Source organism: Pelophylax lessonae, assembly GCF_965119305.1.
Source record: "Pelophylax lessonae genome assembly, chromosome: 1".
NCBI lineage: Eukaryota > Metazoa > Chordata > Amphibia > Anura > Ranidae > Pelophylax > Pelophylax lessonae.
In genome coordinates, this window is record NC_138768.1 from 24,518,866 (window position 1) to 24,539,229 (window position 20,364).

The window sequence follows — 20,364 nt, forward strand, 5'->3', positions numbered from 1 at the left end:
TTCAGATAATGTGGAGGTTCTATATAAACAGTAGATTTGACTGCTATGATTTCGGAGTTAGCAGGAAAGGTGTATGGAATGTGATGGTGTTTACTAAAGGATCCCTTGTTGGAAGTGTGCATGTTTTTCCAATTCCGCCGGTTTTTGCCATTTTCTATGGGCGAGACAGCGGATTTGCAAGCGGTATTCAAAAAAAAATTGACCCAAAATCGCGCTGGCGAAATTTTTTGAGCCTATTTGGCGTTGCGCATGCGCACATTCGCGCGTTCGCAGCTCGCGGCTGGAGGAGCTGTTTAACCTTTCCACACTTTCGCAGATATCTCTCTTTCTAAGTCAGTTTTTGAGATTTTTTAAACGCAAGTCATCTCCAAATTGGCTTCCACACCTTCCACAGTGATTTGGGATTTTTGGGGGTACAGGGGAAAATTTGGCTAAACTTTAGTCGAGCTTTTAGCTGGCGTGGTTTTAAGTCGCGCTCTGACCATATTGCATCTTAATAAATCTCACACTAGGCGCTATTTTCCGCCCGCCGTTCTTTGAATGCCAATTTCAGACTTAAATAATCGCCGGTTCGCAAAATCCCGCCGAAACGCCAATTCGCCGTACTATGAATCAGGCCCTTGGTCACATGCTTCAGACGGCCAATCACAGCTACTGAGACATTTGCAGGCATGGCTGGGATGGCTTAAGGCACACCAGTTAAACGATTGTTGATTGGCTGTTGAAAGCCCGCCATGAAAAGAGCGCCAAAGCATGCAAAACCCGAAAATAAAACGACCGAACACGGATTTTTACCCGAATATACAGTAAAGTGTCCGTGTTCGTGTTCGGGTAACAAAAATCCAATAATTCGGTACGAACACAAATAATACAGTCCGTGTTCGCTCAACACTACTCACCACTTCACCCAGTTGCTTTCTTCTCAAAGTCGTTAAGCAGCCCCGAGGTGAACTACCCAGTAGGTGAAAAGGAGTTGCTAGCCATAAAACTGGCGTTAGAGAAATGGAGACATCTACTTGAGGGTACTCAATTGCCAATCTTGATATATACTGATCACAAAAACCTTCAATACCTTCAGACTAATAGAACTCTTTCCCACCGGCAGGTACGGTGGTCGTTATTCTTTCTGAGATTTAATTTCTTAGTGACTTACACCCCTGCAGAGAGAAATAAAAAAGCGGATGCGCTTTCACGACTAGCTGAAAAGGATTTCACCGAGGTTCCCTCAGTTCCTATAATACCACTTGAACGTATTGTCGGTGTCATTCGTTCCCTGAAGGAGGAAATTTTGCACAGCATAGGACTGGATTCACCTCCACCACAACTTACTACTGACGCAGAAGGCTTCCTCTACTACAATGATAAATTATATATACCCCCGACTTTGCGAACCAAGATCTTGCAATTGTCGCATGATGTACCTATGGCAGGACATATGGGGATGACTAAAACTTTCAATCTACTTACGAGGCAGTTTTGGTGGCCTGACATATAGACAACCGTCAAAAAGTTCGTTTCATCTTGTGAGATATGTGCAAGGTCTAAAATTGACAATACGAAACCATCAGGGTTACTTTGTAGTTTACCGATACCCCAGGTCCCGTGGGAAGTGGTATCCTTGGATTTCATAGTGGAACTACCACCTTCAAAAGGATTCAACACCATCTTGGTGTCAGTGGACCACCTGACCAAGATGGCACATTTCACTCCTATCCGAAAACTACCTTCATCCAAACAAACAGCGGAATTACTCGTGAAACATGTCTTTAAGTTACATGGTATTCCAAAAACACTGCTGTCTGACCGTGGTTCACAATTCATCTCAAAGTTTTGGTTAGCTCTATGTCAGATACTACGAATAGAGCGTAAACTTACTTCTCCCTACCACCCTCAGACCAACGGACAGACAGAGAGAGTTAACCAGTGCATTGAGCAATACCTGCGTTGCTATACTTCGTACCTACAGGACGATTGGGCGGATCTCCTCCCGCTGGCAGAATTCGCCTATAACAACGCGACTCATAGCACTACTAAACAAAGTCCATTCTACTTAAATTATGGGTTTCATCCCACACTCCTTCCACCACGTATCTTGCCATCAAGTAATCCAGTGGCATCTGATTATCTTGGCCAGATAAAGGATTCCCTGGGATTACTCAACAATACCATAGCACATGCTCATAGCCAACAAAAGAGGTACTACGACATCCGTAGGAAACCCTCTCCCCAATATGCCATTGGGGATCTTGTTTGGCTTTCTACAAAAAATCTAAGATTAAAGATCCCTAGTAAGAAACTTGGGCCTTTATTTCTGGGACCATTCCCAATACAGAAGCTTATTGGAAAAGCGGCTGTACAACTCACATTACCAACAGACCTCAAGATACATCCCATCTTCCATGTGTCCCTACTGAAGCCCCATGTTCCTAACCAAGGAATAAGGCCTACCATCTCACCTCCACCTCCTGTACAAGTAGAAGGTGGTGAAGAATTTGAGATAAAAGAAATTTTGGATTCCCGTTTCAATAGAAGAAGACTTCAGTATCTTGTACGATGGAAGAACTATGGGCCCCAAGATGACACCTGGCTGGATACCTCATATATACATGCCCCTAGACTGATTCGCAATTTCCACTCGAAATATCCAGAGAAACCAGTTCTAGAGGCCTTCCGAAGCCGGCCTTAAGGGGGGGGGTACTGTAATGTTCTGGTACCGCTGGTACCCTTGTTCCATATATTTCTCCTTTCTAATTGCGTCTCATCTTGTTACACAAGAGACGCATACACCTTTAAGACCGGATGACATCATTGCCGAGCGCCGCTATGAGCTATCGCTATGAGCGGCTATTTCAATCGCCGGCTTTCTCTCACTCATTGCTCGTTCAAACCACATGTTCACCGCAACTTCTCCTGTGAAGTCAGAGCTGCTGGCATTTCCCCTTGCTGAATTGAAGCCGAACCTCGCTGCTGATCCGTACCTCGCTACGGGATCATCTCTCACCATTGGACTCTACCTATACTAACCTATCTCTGTGATAAGTACCCCACAGGGGATTCCTTACTAACTGCACTCCTACTGTCATCTACTGCAACTACCAAGACTATCTATATCTATCTGCCTCCTATCATCTGCATAAGACTGTTAGCTCTTGGGACTACCTACACTATCCTTGCACTAGGTTACTCTGTCTGAAGTATACTCCATCTGTGTCCTCTTACCATCTGCATTATACTTTGACATCAGAACCTATCTGCCTATTATCACCATCTGCAACTCTCCTTATTACTCCTAAGTGCCCACCATACAACTGCCTGTCTCTAATCTATACTCCTCATATATTCTATCCCTCCATCTATACATCTGATAGAGTATATGTATATTGTATAACAGGCTGTGCACTATGATGAGATCCTGAGAGTTGGATATGTTGTTCAACACAATCTCTACATGGATACTGAGTGTAATAATTCTGCAGCTGTAAATCCATCCACAACCAAAAACGCATGAACGTTACAACCACATGGGTTTACCTGTCACCAAAGAACGTTGCATTCTGTGGCTGGAGGTACATTAGGCATTTACAGGATAAAGAAGTAAGTGTCGGCCAGTAAAGGCCCCAAAAATTAGCCCACATGGGTTTACCTGACAGTTAAGAATTTAGTATTTGGTGGCTGGAGGTACATTAGGCATTCACAGGATACAGAAGTAAGTGTCGGCCAGTATAGGCCCCAAAAATTAGCCCACATGGGTTTACCTAACAGCTAAGAACGTAGTATTTGTTGGCTGGAGGTACATTAGGCATTCACAGGATACAGAAGTAAGTGTCGGCCAGTAAAGGCCCCAAAAATTAGCCCACATGGGTTTACCTGACAGCTAAGAACGTAGTATTTGGTGGCAGGAGGTACATTAAGCAATCACAGAAACAGAAGTAAGTGTTGGCCAGTATAGGCCCCAAAAATTAGCCCACTTGGGTTTACCTGTCAGCAAAAATGTTGTATTCTGGGGCTGGAGGTACATTAGGCATTTACAGGATAAAGAAGTAGGTATCGGGCAGTATAGGCCCCAAAAATTCGCCCACATAGGTATACCTGTCAGCAAAGAACGTAGTATTTGGAGGCTGGAGGTACATTAGGCATTCACAGGATAAAGAATTAATTGTCGGCCAGTATAGGCCCCAAAAATTTGCCCACATGGGTTTACCTGACAGCTCAGAATGTAGTATTTTGTGGCTGGAGGTACATTATGTATTCACAGGATAAAGAAGTAAGTTTTGGCCAGTATAGGCATCAAAATTTAGCCCACATGGGTTTACCTGACAGCTAAGAACGTAGTATTTGGTGGCTGGAGGTACATTAAGTATTCACAGGATACCGAAGTAAGTGTCGGCCAGTAAAGGCCCCAAAAATTAGCCCACATGGGTTTACCTGTTACCAAAGAAGGTTGCATTCTGTGGCTGAAGGTACATTAGGCATTCACAGGATAAAGAAGTAAGTGTCGGCCAGTATAGGCCCCTAAAAATTAGCCCACATGGGTTTACCTGACAGCTAAGAATGTAGTATTTGGTGGCTGGAGGTGCGTTAGGTATTCACAGGATACAGAAGCAAGTGTGGGCCAGTATAGGCCCAAAATATAGCCCACATGGGTTTACCTGACAGCTAAGAACATAGTATTTTGTGACTGGAGGTACATTAGGCATTCACAGGATAAGGAAGTAAGTGTCGGCCAGCATAGGCCTCAAAAATTAGCCCACGTGGGTTTACCTGACAGCTAAGAACGTAGTATTTGGGGGCTGGAGGTTCATTAAGCATTCGCAGGCTATAGAATTAAGTGTCCGCCAGTAGAAGACCCAAAAATTAGCCCACATGGGTTTACCGGTCACCAAAGAACGATGCATTCTGTGGCTGGAGGTACATTAGGCATTTACAGGATAAAGAAGTAAGTGTCGGCCAGTATAGGCCCTAAAAATTAGCCCACATGGGTTTACCTGACAGCTAAGAATTTAGTATTTGGTGGCTAGAGGTACATTAGGCATTCACAGGATACAGAAGTAAGTGTCGGCCAGTATAGGCCCCAAAAATTTGCCCACATGGGTTTACCTGACAGCTAAGAACGTAGAATTTGGTGGCAGGAGGTACATTAAGCATTCACAGAAACAGAAGAAAAGTGTCGGCCAGTATAGGCCCCAAAAATTAGCCCACATGGGTTTACCTGTCAGCAAAAATGTTGTATTCTGTGGCTGGAGGTACATTAGGCATTTACAGGATAAAGAAGTAGGTATCGGGCAGTATAGGCCCCAAAAATTCGCCCACATAGGTATACCTGTCAGAAAAGAACGTAGTATTTGGTGGCTGGAGGTACATTAGGCATACACAGGATAAAGAATTAATTGTCGGCCAGTATAGGCCCCAAAAATTTGCCCACATGGGTTTACCTGACAGCTCAGAATGTAGTATTTGGTGGCTGGAGGTACATTATGTATTCACAGGATAAAGAAGTAAGTGTCGGCCAGTATAGGCATCAAAATTTAGCCCACATGGGTTTACCTGACAGCTAAGAACATAGTATTTTGTGGCTGGAGGTACATTAGGCATTCACAGGATAAGGAAGTAAGTGTCGGCCAGTATGGGCCCCAGAAATTAGCCCACGTGGGTTTACCTGACAGCTAAGAACGTAGTATTTGGTGGCTAGAGGTACATTAGGTATTCACAGGATACCGAAGTAAGTGTCGGCCAGTAAAGGCCCCAAAAATTAGCCCATATGGGTTTACCTGTCACCAAAGAACGTTGCATTCTGTGGCTGGAGGTACATTAGGCATTCACAGGATAAAGAAGTAAGTGTCGGCCAGTATAGGCCCCTAAAAATTAGCCCACATGGGTTTACCTGACAGCTAAGAATGTAGTATTTGGTTGCTGGAGGTGCGTTAGGTATTCAAAGGATACAGAAGCAAGTGTCGGCCAGTATAGGCCCCAAAATTTAGCCCACATGTGTTTACCTGACAGCTAAGAACATAGTATTTTGTGACTGGAGGTACATTAGGCATTCACAGGATAAGGAAGTAAGTGTCGGCCAGCCTAGGCCCCAAAAATTAGCCCACGTGGGTTTACCTGACAGCTAAGAACGTAGTATTTGGGGGCTGGAGGTTCATTAAGCATTCGCAGGATATAGAATTAAGTGTCCGCCAGTAGAAGCCCCAGAAATTAGCCCACATGGGTTTACCTGTCACCAAAGAACGTTGCATTCTGTGGCTGGAGGTACATTAGGCATTTACAGGATAAAGAAGTAAGTGTCGGTCAGTATAGGCCCCAAAAATTAGCCCACATGGGTTTACCTGACTGCTAAGAATTTAGTATTTGGTGGCTGGAGGTACATTAGGCATTCACAGGATACAGAATTAAGTGTCGGCCAGTATAGGCCCCAAAAATTAGCCCACATGGGTTTACCTAACAGCTAAGAACGTAGTATTTGTTGGCTTGAGGTACATTAAGCATTCACAGGATACAGAAGTAAGTGTCGGCCAGTATAGGCCCCAAAAATTAGCCCACATGGGTTTACCTGACAGCTTAGAACGTAGTATTTGGTGGCAGGAGGTACATTAAGCATTCACAGAAACAGAAGTAAGTGTCGGCCAGTATATGCCCCAAAAATTAGCCACATGGGTTTACCTGTCAGCAAAGAACGTTGTATTGTGTGGCTGGAGGTACATTAGGCATTCACAGGATAAAGAAGTAAGCGTCGGCCAGTATAGGCCCCAAAAATTAGTCCAGATGGGTTTACCTGACAGCTAAGAACGTAGTAATTGGTGTCTTGGGGTACATTAAGCAATCAAAGGACACAGAAGTAAGTGTCGGCCAGTAGAGGCCCCAAATATTAGCCCACATGGGTTTACCTGTCAGCAAAGAACGTTGTATTCTGTGGCTGGAGGTACATTAGGCATTTACAGGATAAAGAAGTAGGTGTCGGCCAGTATAGGCCCCAAAAATTAGCCCACATGGGTTTACATGACAGCTAAGAACGTAGTATTTGGTGGCTGGAGGTACATTAGGCATTCACAGGATACAGAAGTAAGTGTCGGCCAGTAAAGGCCCCAAATATTAGCCCACATGGGTTTACCTGTCAACAAAGAACGTTGTATTCTGTGGCTGGAGGTACATTAGGCATTCACAGGATAAAGAAGTAGGTGTCGGCCAGTAGAGGCCCCAAAAATTAGCCCACATAGGTTTACTTGTCAGCAAAGAACGTAGTATTTGGTGGCTGGAGGTATATTAGGCATTCACAGGATACTGAAGTAAGTGTCGGCCAGTATAGGCCCCAAAAATTTGCCCACATGGGTTTACCTGTCAGCAAAGAACGTTGTACTCTGTGGATGGAGGTACATTAGGCATTCACAGGATACAGAAGTAAGTGTCGGCCAGTATAGGCCCCAAATATTAGTCCACATGGGTTTACCTGACAGCTAAGAACATAGTATTTGGTGGCTGGAGGTATATTAGGCATTCACAGCATACAAAAGTAAGTGTCGGCCAGTATAGGCCCCAAAAATTAGCCCACATGGGTCTTTCTGTCAGCAAAGAACGTTGTATTCTGTGATGGAGGTACATTAGGCATTCACAGGATAAGGAAGTAAGTGTCGGCCAGTATGGGCCCCAGAAATTAGCCCACGTGGGTTTACCTGACAGCTAAGAACGTAGTATTTGGTGGCTAGAGGTACATTAGGTATTCACAGGATACCGAAGTAAGTGTCGGCCAGTAAAGGCCCCAAAAATTAGCCCATATGGGTTTACCTGTCACCAAAGAACGTTGCATTCTGTGGCTGGAGGTACATTAGGCATTCACAGGATAAAGAAGTAAGTGTCGGCCAGTATAGGCCCCTAAAAATTAGCCCACATGGGTTTACCTGACAGCTAAGAATGTAGTATTTGGTGGCTGGAGGTGCGTTAGGTATTCAAAGGATACAGAAGCAAGTGTCGGCCAGTATAGGCCCCAAAATTTAGCCCACATGTGTTTACCTGACAGCTAAGAACATAGTATTTTGTGACTGGAGGTACATTAGGCATTCACAGGATAAGGAAGTAAGTGTCGGCCAGCCTAGGCCCCAAAAATTAGCCCACGTGGGTTTACCTGACAGCTAAGAACGTAGTATTTGGGGGCTGGAGGTTCATTAAGCATTCGCAGGATATAGAATTAAGTGTCCGCCAGTAGAAGCCCCAGAAATTAGCCCACATGGGTTTACCTGTCACCAAAGAACGTTGCATTCTGTGGCTGGAGGTACATTAGGCATTTACAGGATAAAGAAGTAAGTGTCGGTCAGTATAGGCCCCAAAAATTAGCCCACATGGGTTTACCTGACTGCTAAGAATTTAGTATTTGGTGGCTGGAGGTACATTAGGCATTCACAGGATACAGAATTAAGTGTCGGCCAGTATAGGCCCCAAAAATTAGCCCACATGGGTTTACCTAACAGCTAAGAACGTAGTATTTGTTGGCTTGAGGTACATTAAGCATTCACAGGATACAGAAGTAAGTGTCGGCCAGTATAGGCCCCAAAAATTAGCCCACGTGGGTTTACCTGACAGCTTAGAACGTAGTATTTGGTGGCAGGAGGTACATTAAGCATTCACAGAAACAGAAGTAAGTGTCGGCCAGTATATGCCCCAAAAATTAGCCACATGGGTTTACCTGTCAGCAAAGAACGTTGTATTGTGTGGCTGGAGGTACATTAGGCATTCACAGGATGAAGAAGTAAGCGTCGGCCAGTATAGGCCCCAAAAATTAGTCCAGATGGGTTTACCTGACAGCTAAGAACGTAGTAATTGGTGTCTTGGGGTACATTAAGCAATCAAAGGACACAGAAGTAAGTGTCGGCCAGTAGAGGCCCCAAATATTAGCCCACATGGGTTTACCTGTCAGCAAAGAACGTTGTATTCAGTGGCTGGAGGTACATTAGGCATTTACAGGATAAAGAAGTAGGTGTCGGCCAGTATAGGCCCCAAAAATTAGCCCACATGGGTTTACATGACAGCTAAGAACGTAGTATTTGGTGGCTGGAGGTATATTAGGCATTCACAGGATACTGAAGTAAGTGTCGGCCAGTATAGGCCCCAAAAATTTGCCCACATGGGTTTACCTGTCAGCAAAGAACGTTGTACTCTGTGGATGGAGGTACATTAGGCATTCACAGGATACAGAAGTAAGTGTCGGCCAGTATAGGCCCCAAATATTAGTCCACATGGGTTTACCTGACAGCTAAGAACATAGTATTTGGTGGCTGGAGGTATATTAGGCATTCACAGCATACAAAAGTAAGTGTCGGCCAGTATAGGCCCCAAAAATTAGCCCACATGGGTCTTTCTGTCAGCAAAGAACGTTGTATTCTGTGATGGAGGTACATTAGGCATTCACAGGATAAAGAAGTAATTGTTGGCCAGTATAGTCCCCAAAAATTAGCCCACATGGGTTTACCTGATAGCTAAGAATTTAGTATTTGGTGGCTAGAGGTACATTAGGCATTCACAGGATACAGAAGTAAGTGTCGGCCAGTATAGGCCCCAAAAATTTGCCCACATGGGTTTACCTGACAGCTAAGAAAGTAGAATTTGGTGGCAGGAGGTACATTAAGCATTCACAGAAACAGAAGAAAAGTGTCAAAAGATAATAGAATCCGCGCTAAGGAATCAAAGGATATAGATGTGTACTAATAAGCTGCAGCCTCACTTAGACTATAGCCAAAAAGACTATATAAATAGATGAGAATGAAGGTGATGGCGCTGCCTATGTTATAAAATATAATTGGGTAAATATACTTATGTAAACATTTATCATCGGATGAATTGTATATAGAAAAGACTATGAAAAAATGGCCACAAGGTGGCGAAGTGCAATGTGCAAAGATGTGCTGAGATAAATAAATATGTGTATATATACAATAAGCAATAGTGGTAAAAAATAAATAATCAGCAGAGTGAATATATAAACAACATTACATAGATCAATCAATAAATAATATAAAATGATTCAAAAATCGCAATGATAAAAATTATTAAAAATAGTGCGGGTAAACATTGACCAAACAGAATAAATGTGCAAATATACAGGAGAATATTAACCAAAGTGCACCAAAAAGTGATAGTGCTAATTAATATATAAAAATAAGTTAGTGGACAGAAAATTGTGCAAAAGCAATAAATGTGCGGGAAACTTCTTTCCAAAGTGTGACGATAAGTGATGATCAGTCAATTCATATATTAGAATAAATCCATAAATAGGTGAGTATACCCAGTGAGATAGGTGGGCAGTGACTTACGATGGCCCCCAAGGTGGGTGACTGGTGAGCTGCAAAGTGGCTACTGATGAAAAACCTACTCACCAGATGTACCCACCCCACACAGGGGTATAGAGCGGGTACTGGAGATATGCCTCGCTGGTCTTTACTCTATGTGGTGGTTCCCTTCCTAGGGGAGAATGGTGTGGGGTCCACGGGGTATCGCAGATATCCTAACGTGGGGTCCAGTAATAGGGTCCTGTTCCAATATGTCCGATGCTCCGTGGAGGGATCTAGTATGGCCACTCACACGTATATGGATGGGAGGGTCATAGGAAGTGAAAAGACTCGATAGTGTGATATCGTAGGGGATATTTTATTCAGCAGTATACAAATAAATGAATACTCACAATCGATCATATGGTAAACAGCGTGGTATTGACGCCAATACCACGCTGTTTACCATATGATCGATTGTGAGTATTCATTTATTTGTATACTGCTGAATAAAATATCCCCTACGATATCACACTATCGAGTCTTTTCACTTCCTATGACCCTCCCATCCATATACTTGTGAGTGGCCATACTAGATCCCTCCACGGAGCATCGGACATATTGGAACAGGACCCTATTACTGGACCCCACGTTAGGATATCTGCGATACCCCGTGGACCCCACACCATTCTCCTCTAGGAAGGGAACCACCACATAGAGTAAAGACCAGCGAGGCATATCTCCAGTACCCGCTCTATACCCCTGTGTGGGGTGGGTACATCTGGTGAGTAGGTTTTTCATCAGTAGCCACTTTGCAGCTCACCAGTCACCCACCTTGGGGGCCATCGTAAGTCACTGCCCACCTATCTCACTGGGTATACTCACCTATTTATGGATTTATTCTAATATATGAATTGACTGATCATCACTTATCGTCACACTTTGGAAAGAAGTTTCCCGCACATTTATTGCTTTTGCACAATTTTCTGTCCACTAACTTATTTTTATATATTAATTAGCACTATCACTTTTTGGTGCACTTTGGTTAATATTCTCCTGTATATTTGCACATTTATTCTGTTTGGTCAATGTTTACCCGCACTATTTTTAATAATTTTTATCATTGCGATTTTTGAATCATTTTATATTATTTATTGATTGATCTATGTAATGTTGTTTATATATTCACTCTGCTGATTATTTATTTTTTACCACTATTGCTTATTGTATATATACACATATTTATTTATCTCAGCACATCTTTGCACATTGCACTTCGCCACCTTGTGGCCATTTTTTCATAGTCTTTTCTATATACAATTCATCCGATGATAAATGTTTACATAAGTATATTTACCCAATTATATTTTATAACATAGGCAGCGCCATCACCTTCATTCTCAACCAGAAGAAAAGTGTCGGCCAGTATAGGCCCCAAAAATTAGCCCACATGGGTTTACCTGTCAGCAAAAATGTTGTATTCTGTGGCTGGAGGTACATTAGGCATTTACAGGATAAAGAAGTAGGTATCGGGCAGTATAGGCCCCAAAAATTCGCCCACATAGGTATACCTGTCAGAAAAGAACGTAGTATTTGGTGGCTGGAGGTACATTAGGCATACACAGGATACAGAATTAATTGTCGGCCAGTATAGGCCCCAAAAATTTGCCCACATGGGTTTACCTGACAGCTCAGAATGTAGTATTTGGTGGCTGGAGGTACATTATGTATTCACAGGATAAAGAAGTAAGTGTCGGCCAGTATAGGCATCAAAATTTAGCCAACATGGGTTTACCTGACAGCTAAGAACATAGTATTTTGTGGCTGGAGGTACATTAAGCATTCACAGGATAAGGAAGTAAGTGTCGGCCAGTATGGGCCCCAGAAATTAGCCCACGTGGGTTTACCTGACAGCTAAGAACGTAGTATTTGGTGGCTAGAGGTACATTAGGTATTCACAGGATACCGAAGTAAGTGTCGGCCAGTAAAGGCCCCAAAAATTAGCCCACATGGGTTTACCTGTCACCAAAGAACGTTGCATTCTGTGGCTGGAGGTACATTAGGCATTCACAGGATAAAGAAGTAAGTGTCGGCCAGTATAGGCCCCTAAAAATTAGCCCACATGGGTTTACCTGACAGCTAAGAATGTAGTATTTGGTGGCTGGAGGTGCGTTAGGTATTCAAAGGATACAGAAGCAAGTGTCGGCCAGTATAGGCCCCAAAATTCAGCCCACATGTGTTTACCTGACAGCTAAGAACATAGTATTTTGTGACTGGAGGTACATTAGGCATTCACAGGATAAGGAAGTAAGTGTCGGCCAGCCTAGGCCCCAAAAATTAGCCCACGTAGGTTTACCTGACAGCTAAGAACGTAGTATTTGGGGGCTGGAGGTTCATTAAGCATTCGCAGGATATAGAATTAAGTGTCCGCCAGTAGAAGCCCCAGAAATTAGCCCACATGGGTTTACCTGTCACCAAAGAACGTTGCATTCTGTGGCTGGAGGTACATTAGGCATTTACAGGATAAAGAAGTAAGTGTCGGTCAGTATAGGCCCCAAAAATTAGCCCACATGGGTTTACCTGACTGCTAAGAATTTAGTATTTGGTGGCTGGAGGCACATTAGGCATTCACAGGATACAGAAGTAAGTGTCGGCCAGTATAGGCCCCAAAAATTAGCCCACATGGGTTTACCTGACAGCTTAGAACGTAGTATTTGGTGGCAGGAGGTACATTAAGCATTCACAGAAACAGAAGTAAGTGTCGGCCAGTATATGCCCCAAAAATTAGCCACATGGGTTTACCTGTCAGCAAAGAACGTTGTATTGTGTGGCTGGAGGTACATTAGGCATTCACAGGATAAAGAAGTAAGCGTCGGCCAGTATAGGCCCCAAAAATTAGTCCAGATGGGTTTACCTGACAGCTAAGAACGTAGTAATTGGTGTCTTGGGGTACATTAAGCAATCAAAGGACACAGAAGTAAGTGTCGGCCAGTAGAGGCCCCAAATATTAGCCCACATGGGTTTACCTGTCAGCAAAGAACGTTGTATTCTGTGGCTGGAGGTACATTAGGCATTTACAGGATAAAGAAGTAGGTGTCGGCCAGTATAGGCCCCAAAAATTAGCCCACATGGGTTTACATGACAGCTAAGAACGTAGTATTTGGTGGCTGGAGGTACATTAGGCATTCACAGGATACAGAAGTAAGTGTCGGCCAGTAAAGGCCCCAAATATTAGCCCACATGGGTTTACCTGTCAACAAAGAACGTTGTATTCTGTGGCTGGAGGTACATTAGGCATTCACAGGATAAAGAAGTAGGTGTCGGCCAGTAGAGGCCCCAAAAATTAGCCCACATAGGTTTACTTGTCAGCAAAAAACGTAGTATTTGGTGGCTGGAGGTATATTAGGCATTCACAGGATACTGAAGTAAGTGTCGGCCAGTATAGGCCCCAAAAATTTGCCCACATGGGTTTACCTGTCAGCAAAGAACGTTGTATTCTGTGGATGGAGGTACATTAGGCATTCACAGGATACAGAAGTAAGTGTCGGCCAGTATAGGCCCCAAATATTAGTCCACATGGGTTTACCTGACAGCTAAGAACATAGTATTTGGTGGCTGGAGGTATATTAGGCATTCACAGCATACAAAAGTAAGTGTCGGCCAGTATAGGCCCCAAAAATTAGCCCACATGGGTTTTTCTGTCAGCAAAGAACGTTGTATTCTGTGATGGAGGTACATTAGGCATTCACAGGATAAAGAAGTAATTGTTGGCCAGTATAGGCCCCAAAAATTAGCTCACATGGGTTTACCTGACAGCTAAGAACGTAGTATTTGGGGGCTGGAGGTACATTAGGCATTCACAGGATACATAAGTAAGTGTCGGCCAGTAGAGGCCCCAAAAATTAGCCCACATGGGTTTACCTGACAGCTAAGAACGTAGTATTTGGTGGCTAGAGGTACATTTGGCATTCACAGGATACAGAAGTAAGTGTCGGCCAGTAGAGGCCCCAAAAATTAGCCCACATGTGTTTACCTGTCACCAAAGAACGTTGCATTCTGTGGCTGGAGGTACATTAGACATTCACAGGATAAAGAAGTAATTGTCGGCCAGTATAGGCCCCAAAAATTAGCCCACATGGGTTTACCTGACAGCTAAGAATGTAGTATTTGGTGGCTGGAGATACATTAGGTATTCAAAGGATGCAGAAGTAAGTGCCGGCCAGTATAGACCCCAAAAATTAGCCCACATGGGTTTACCTGACAGCTAAGAATGTAGAAATTGGTGGCTGGAGGTACATTATGTATTCACAGGATACAGAAGTAAGTGTCGGCCAGTATAGGCCCCAAAAATTAGCCCACATGGGATTACCTGAAAGCTAAGAACATAGTATTAGGTGGCTGGAGGTGCATTAGGCATTCACAGGATACAGAAGTAAGTGTCGGCCACAAGAGGCCCCAAATATTAGCCCACATAGGTTTACCTGTCAGCAAAGAACGTTGTATTCTGTGGCTGGATGTACATTAGGCATTTACAGGATAAAGAATTAGCTGTCGGCCAGTATAGGCCCCAAAAATTAGCCCACATAGGTTTACCTGTCAGCAAAGAACGTAGTATTTGATGGCTGGAGGTACATTAGGCATTCACAGGATACAGAAGTAAGTGTCGGCCAGTATAGGCCCCAAAAATTACCCCACATGGGTTTACCTGACAGCTAAGAACGTAGTATTTGGTGTCTTGAGGTATATTTGGCATTCACAGCATACAAAAGTAAGTGTCGGCCAGTATAGGCCCCAAAAATTAGCCCACATGGGATTACCTGACAGCTAAGAAGATAGTATTTGGTGGCTGGAGGTACATCAGGCATTCACAGTATACAGAAGTAAGTGTCGGCCAGTAGAGGCCCCAAAAATTAGCCCACATGGATTTACCTGACAGCTAAGAACGTAGTATTTGGATGCTGGAGGTACATTAGGCATTCACAGGATACAGAAGTAAGTGTCGGCCAGCATAGGCCCCAAAAATTAGCCCACATGGGTTTACCTGACTGCTAATAACGTAGTATTTGGTGGCTGGAGGTACATTAGGCATTCATAGGATACAGAAGTAAGTGTCGGCCAGTAGAGGCCCCAAATATTAGCCCTCATGGGTTTACCTGTCAGCAAAAATGTTGTATTCTGTGGCTTGAGGTACATTAGGCATTTACAGGAGAAAGAAGTAGGTATCGGCCAGTATAGGCCCCAAAAATTAGCCCACATGGGTTTACCTGTCAGCAAAGAACGTAGTTTTTGGTGGCTGGAGGTACATTAGGCATTCACAGGATAAATAATTAATTCTATCTACAATTAATTCTACTATTCTATCTTAATTAATTCTATCTACAATTTATACTTCAGAGACCAGTGCCCACCCCCAATTTCTGTGTGGAAGAACAAGGACCAAGGAATAAAGTTTTTTATGGCAGCACTTTCTCTTCCAAAGTACGTATTGCATTTTATTGGCTACCAATGAAAGTTCTCCATTGGCAGCACAATATTCTAACTATATACCATATACTTGCAGATACGGTGATAAATTTCCTTGACAAAGGCTCAAGCCGAAACGCGTAGGAACTAAGGATATCTCCCCCTACAGACTCCACGCCCTGCAAGCGTGAAGATAATAGGGGGGAATACCAATTGTCACCTATCACACATGTCACCGTCTTTTTCTTTCTTTTCACCAATCCCCAATGGGTCTCTAACCCTCACTTTATGTGATATTGTACATATGTGATTATTACCTTTCATTTTCTTTATTATTAATACTTTTATTTATATTAATAAAAAAACCCCTTTTTGACTAAACCTGACTCTATACTAGCCCATAAAATCCCAAACCACTGGCTTGAGGTACCAAAACTACCCATAACAAATACACCTATAAAAGAATACTCAGATAACACCCCACTTCAATATGTGGTATTGGGGGGCCAATGAACTATCACACCAGTTGTACAAAAAATTGGCCAGTGAGTTTGGCACTGTGTGTATCAGAGTTAACACAGCAAAAGAGGCAATGTTGTTTCAGGACACAAATACTCTTATGAAAGTATACTCAGATGACACCCCACTTCAATATGTGGTATTGGGGGGCCACTGATCTATCACACCAGTTCTACAAAAAATTGGCCAGTGAGTTTGGCACTGTGTGTATCAGAGTTAACACAGCAAAAGAGGCCACATTTTTGCAGGACACAAATACGCTAAAGAAAGTATACTCAGATGACACCCCACTTCAATATGTGGTATTGGGGGGCCACTGGTTTATCACACCAGTTGTTCAAAAAATTGGACAGGGAGTTTGGCACTGTGTGTATCAGAGTTAACACAGCAAAAGAGGCAATATTGTTGCAGGACACAAATACACTTATGAAAGTATACTCAGAAAACACCCCACTTCAATATGTGGTATTGGGGGGCCACTTATCTATCACACCAGTTGTACAAAAAAATGGCCAGTGAGTTTGGCACTGTGTGTAGCAGAGTAAATGCAGCAAAAGAGGCAATATTGTTGCAGGACACAAATACACTTATAAAAGTATACTCAGATAACACCCCGCTTCAATCTGTGGTATTGGGGGGCCACAGTTTTATCACACCAGTTCTACAAATAATTGGCCAGTAACTGTTGTCACTGTGGGCCTGATTCATAGTACGGCGAATTGGCGTTTCGGCGGGATTTTGCGAACCGGCGATTTTTTAAGTCTGAAATTGGTATTCAAAGAACGGCGGGCGGAAAATAGCGCCTAGTTTGAGATTCATTAAGATGCAATATGGTCAGAGCGCGACTTAAAACCACGCCAGCTAAAAGCTCGACTAAAGTTTAGCCAAATTTTCCCCTGTACCCCCAAAAATCCCAAATCACTGTGGAAGGTGTGGAAGTCAATTTGGAGATGACTTGCGTTTAAAAAATCTCAAAAACTGACTTAGAAAGAGAGATATCTGCGAAAGTGTGGAAAGGTTAAACAGCTCCTCCAGCTCCGAGCTGCGAACGCGCGAATGTGCGCATGCGCAACGCCAAATAGGCTCAAAAAATTTCGCCAGCGCGATTTTGGGTCAATTTTTTTTTGAATACCGCTTGCAAATCCGCTGTCTCGCCCATAGAAAATGGCAAAAACCGGCGGAATTGGAGAAACATGCACACTTCCAACAAGGGATCCCTTAGTAAACACCATCACATTCCATACACCTTTCCTGCTAATATTACATTGGGGAATGGGTCGTCAGATAGAACAAAAATAGATGTAAAACATATTTCAAAGAAAGATTATTAGCATTTCACACATATCAAGGAAATGTCACAATTTTGACAATATTTTTAGACAATATTTTATGTGTTTCAAAAGAATGTTTTTCCAAAAATATTGCAAATACAACATTTTCTTCCATATGGGTATGGCCAAGTGTTACCATTTTACTACACATTTAACTGAAGGTATATATATATATATCCCTTATACTTGGCTAATTAGCAAAGTATGCCCAACAAACAAATAGAGCTTTAGCTCACAATATTGCTACATATTGACTGGCATCTTTTGTATTTTGTTCATGTCTTTAGATTAAAATTTTGCTGATACACATGCCTTTTTCAAACATGAACAAAATTAATTATGTCAACATTTGGAGGATTGGAGATATCCAAGTGTTGCCCATACAGAGGGCACCTTCCGGATTCGAACTTACAAACCTACAGCAGGAAGGCAGACTCCCTAATCATTGTGCTATTTCTCAGTGAGCGTTGGGTGTTTTCCTCATGCCCTCAAAATGCTCACATGGGAACAGGGGCCATTGAACTGAATAGGATTGGATTTTTTGCCTGTTTTGGGAGTTGATCCTTGAGCTGTACAAATCCCCCTCAAACGCCCCCAAACGGGCTACGTTCACATGCACGTGTTTGTGGTCTGTTTTTGGGGCTTTTTTAGGTGATTTCATATAACAATGCCTGCCCAAAAAATGCATGTCAAAACGCCTGGGAAAACGCCAGCCAAAACGCACATAAGAACGCCTGATATAATTGCCACGCCAAATTTAGGGATGTTCATGAGTGATGAGTCAGATTGTTGGCTTACATATCTGTTCAATCGTCACAATCTCACTTCCCAAATCCCAAAAGGTGTGTTTCAATAGTTTCCCTAAATATATATTTCTCTCTCTCTCGCTCTCTCATGTAATTGTATATATATATGTATGTATTCCTGTATCTAAACATTCTAAATAATGACTAGCAAACTTGAAGAGAGAATTTTATCAATTCACATATACTATACACACCTACATACATGGATTTGGGCAGTTTAGGTCTCTCCCCTCCTCATTTCTATTTCCCTTGTTTTGGCAACTGAGCATGCTCCAAAACACACAGGACACACACAGTTAATTTTTTGACTGGGCGTTACCATTCTGGGTGTGTGTTTGCTTGGATTATATCTAGCTCACTCAGACATCAGGAAAGATTTGACCTAGGAAGAGGTCCAATATATTTGTGTGTCACATGCTTTATGGTTAACATTTTTGGCCCTTTGTTATTTATGGAGGTGAGATTTGGCTGTGTTGTCTCTCTGTAAGTATTTATTGCTGTTAACATAATTCTGTCAATCTGCACATGCATCTGTTGATTATGGGCTCTTTGTCGATGTATATGGTCTAAATGTTGTACAAAGGTTGTTTTTGTTTGAAAAATACAAATCTGTGGCTTCAATGGGATACTGTGGAGACTGTGCCAAAAATATGTCATGTGAAATGTTTGAGCTGTGTATTTGTGTATTAAACAGCATGTTTACAATCTTTTTTTCAAATGTCTTCATGTGTCTAAATAAAGTTTTCTGGTGTCCACAAATGTATGTATTTGTATTTCTTTTTCTAAGTTAAATATGCTTAATGGTTGTGTATGTTGACTATTTGCGAATTCGCGAATATACAAACCCGCGTTCTCACATTTATACATGAAACCGGAAACGAAACTTTTGGTGCGTGCACACGTTTCCGGAAATTGTCCAGGCCCTCTCGTAAGTGTGCATCATGGCTCCTGCACTCTTTACTGCCGAAATTGTGGCATTTGTGTGTAAGGTAAGGAGGGGGTGTGAATGTGCGGGGTGCGGGATGGTGGCTGGGGGGCTGGGTGGGTCGCTTATCTAGCGGGTGTGCAAGAAACTTTTGGTCTGCTGATCTGCGAATGCACTTTCTGCCTATTAGACGTGATCTAGAAGCTTCCTGTTATAGAAACTTCCTAGATGTGAACCTGTTCCCTATATATATATATATATATATATATATATATATATATATATATATATATATATATATATATTGTAAGGGATTAGCTCGGTGGCGGGTGTGGATGACCCCTTGGGGGGTGCGTTTTCCCAGAGAGGTAGCCGACAAGTGCTTGCAAACAAACAGTGTGGTTTATTAAATGGTGTTTTCTTCACCAGGCTGTATGCAGCAAAACATCCAAAATAAAATAAAACAGAAAATAAATCCTTGCCTCTGTGGGCGGCTACCTTCTCACAACTGGAACCTGCCTAAGTGTCTGTCTCCAACCTACCGTCGGGCAGACTTCCTTGTCCTCCAGCGGACACTCAATAGTCCTTTTATAATAGCTTCACAGGGCAACACAGTCCTTTGTTTCTTTCACATCAACAGTTCGTCTTCTCACCTTTGAGACGTATTCACCCTTGGTTACCGTCCCGGGCACACATCACTCCGGGGGGTCTTCTCCCAGGCCCACACATCCTGTCGGGAGGCACACGCTGACTGTCCTCCTGCTCCCAGCCCACATGGCTTCAGGATGCAGCTTCTGGAGGCAGCCAACAATAGGAATTTCTCTGAACAAATTATAGAGCCTTAACTCCCTCATTCTGAACAGGTGAAGGCCTTTCAACTTCCTGCTGGCTAGCTCTGTAGCCAACACCCTAAATTAATTAATGGACTTTCTAAATACGGTGGAAATGTATCTCCTTCCTGTGACTACATTCCCAGATTTAGCTGACTTCCTGTTACATACCCCCCCCTCTTGTTTCAACCCTAGGGTTGGGACACAGATTTCCAGGCACGCATGTGTCAAGCA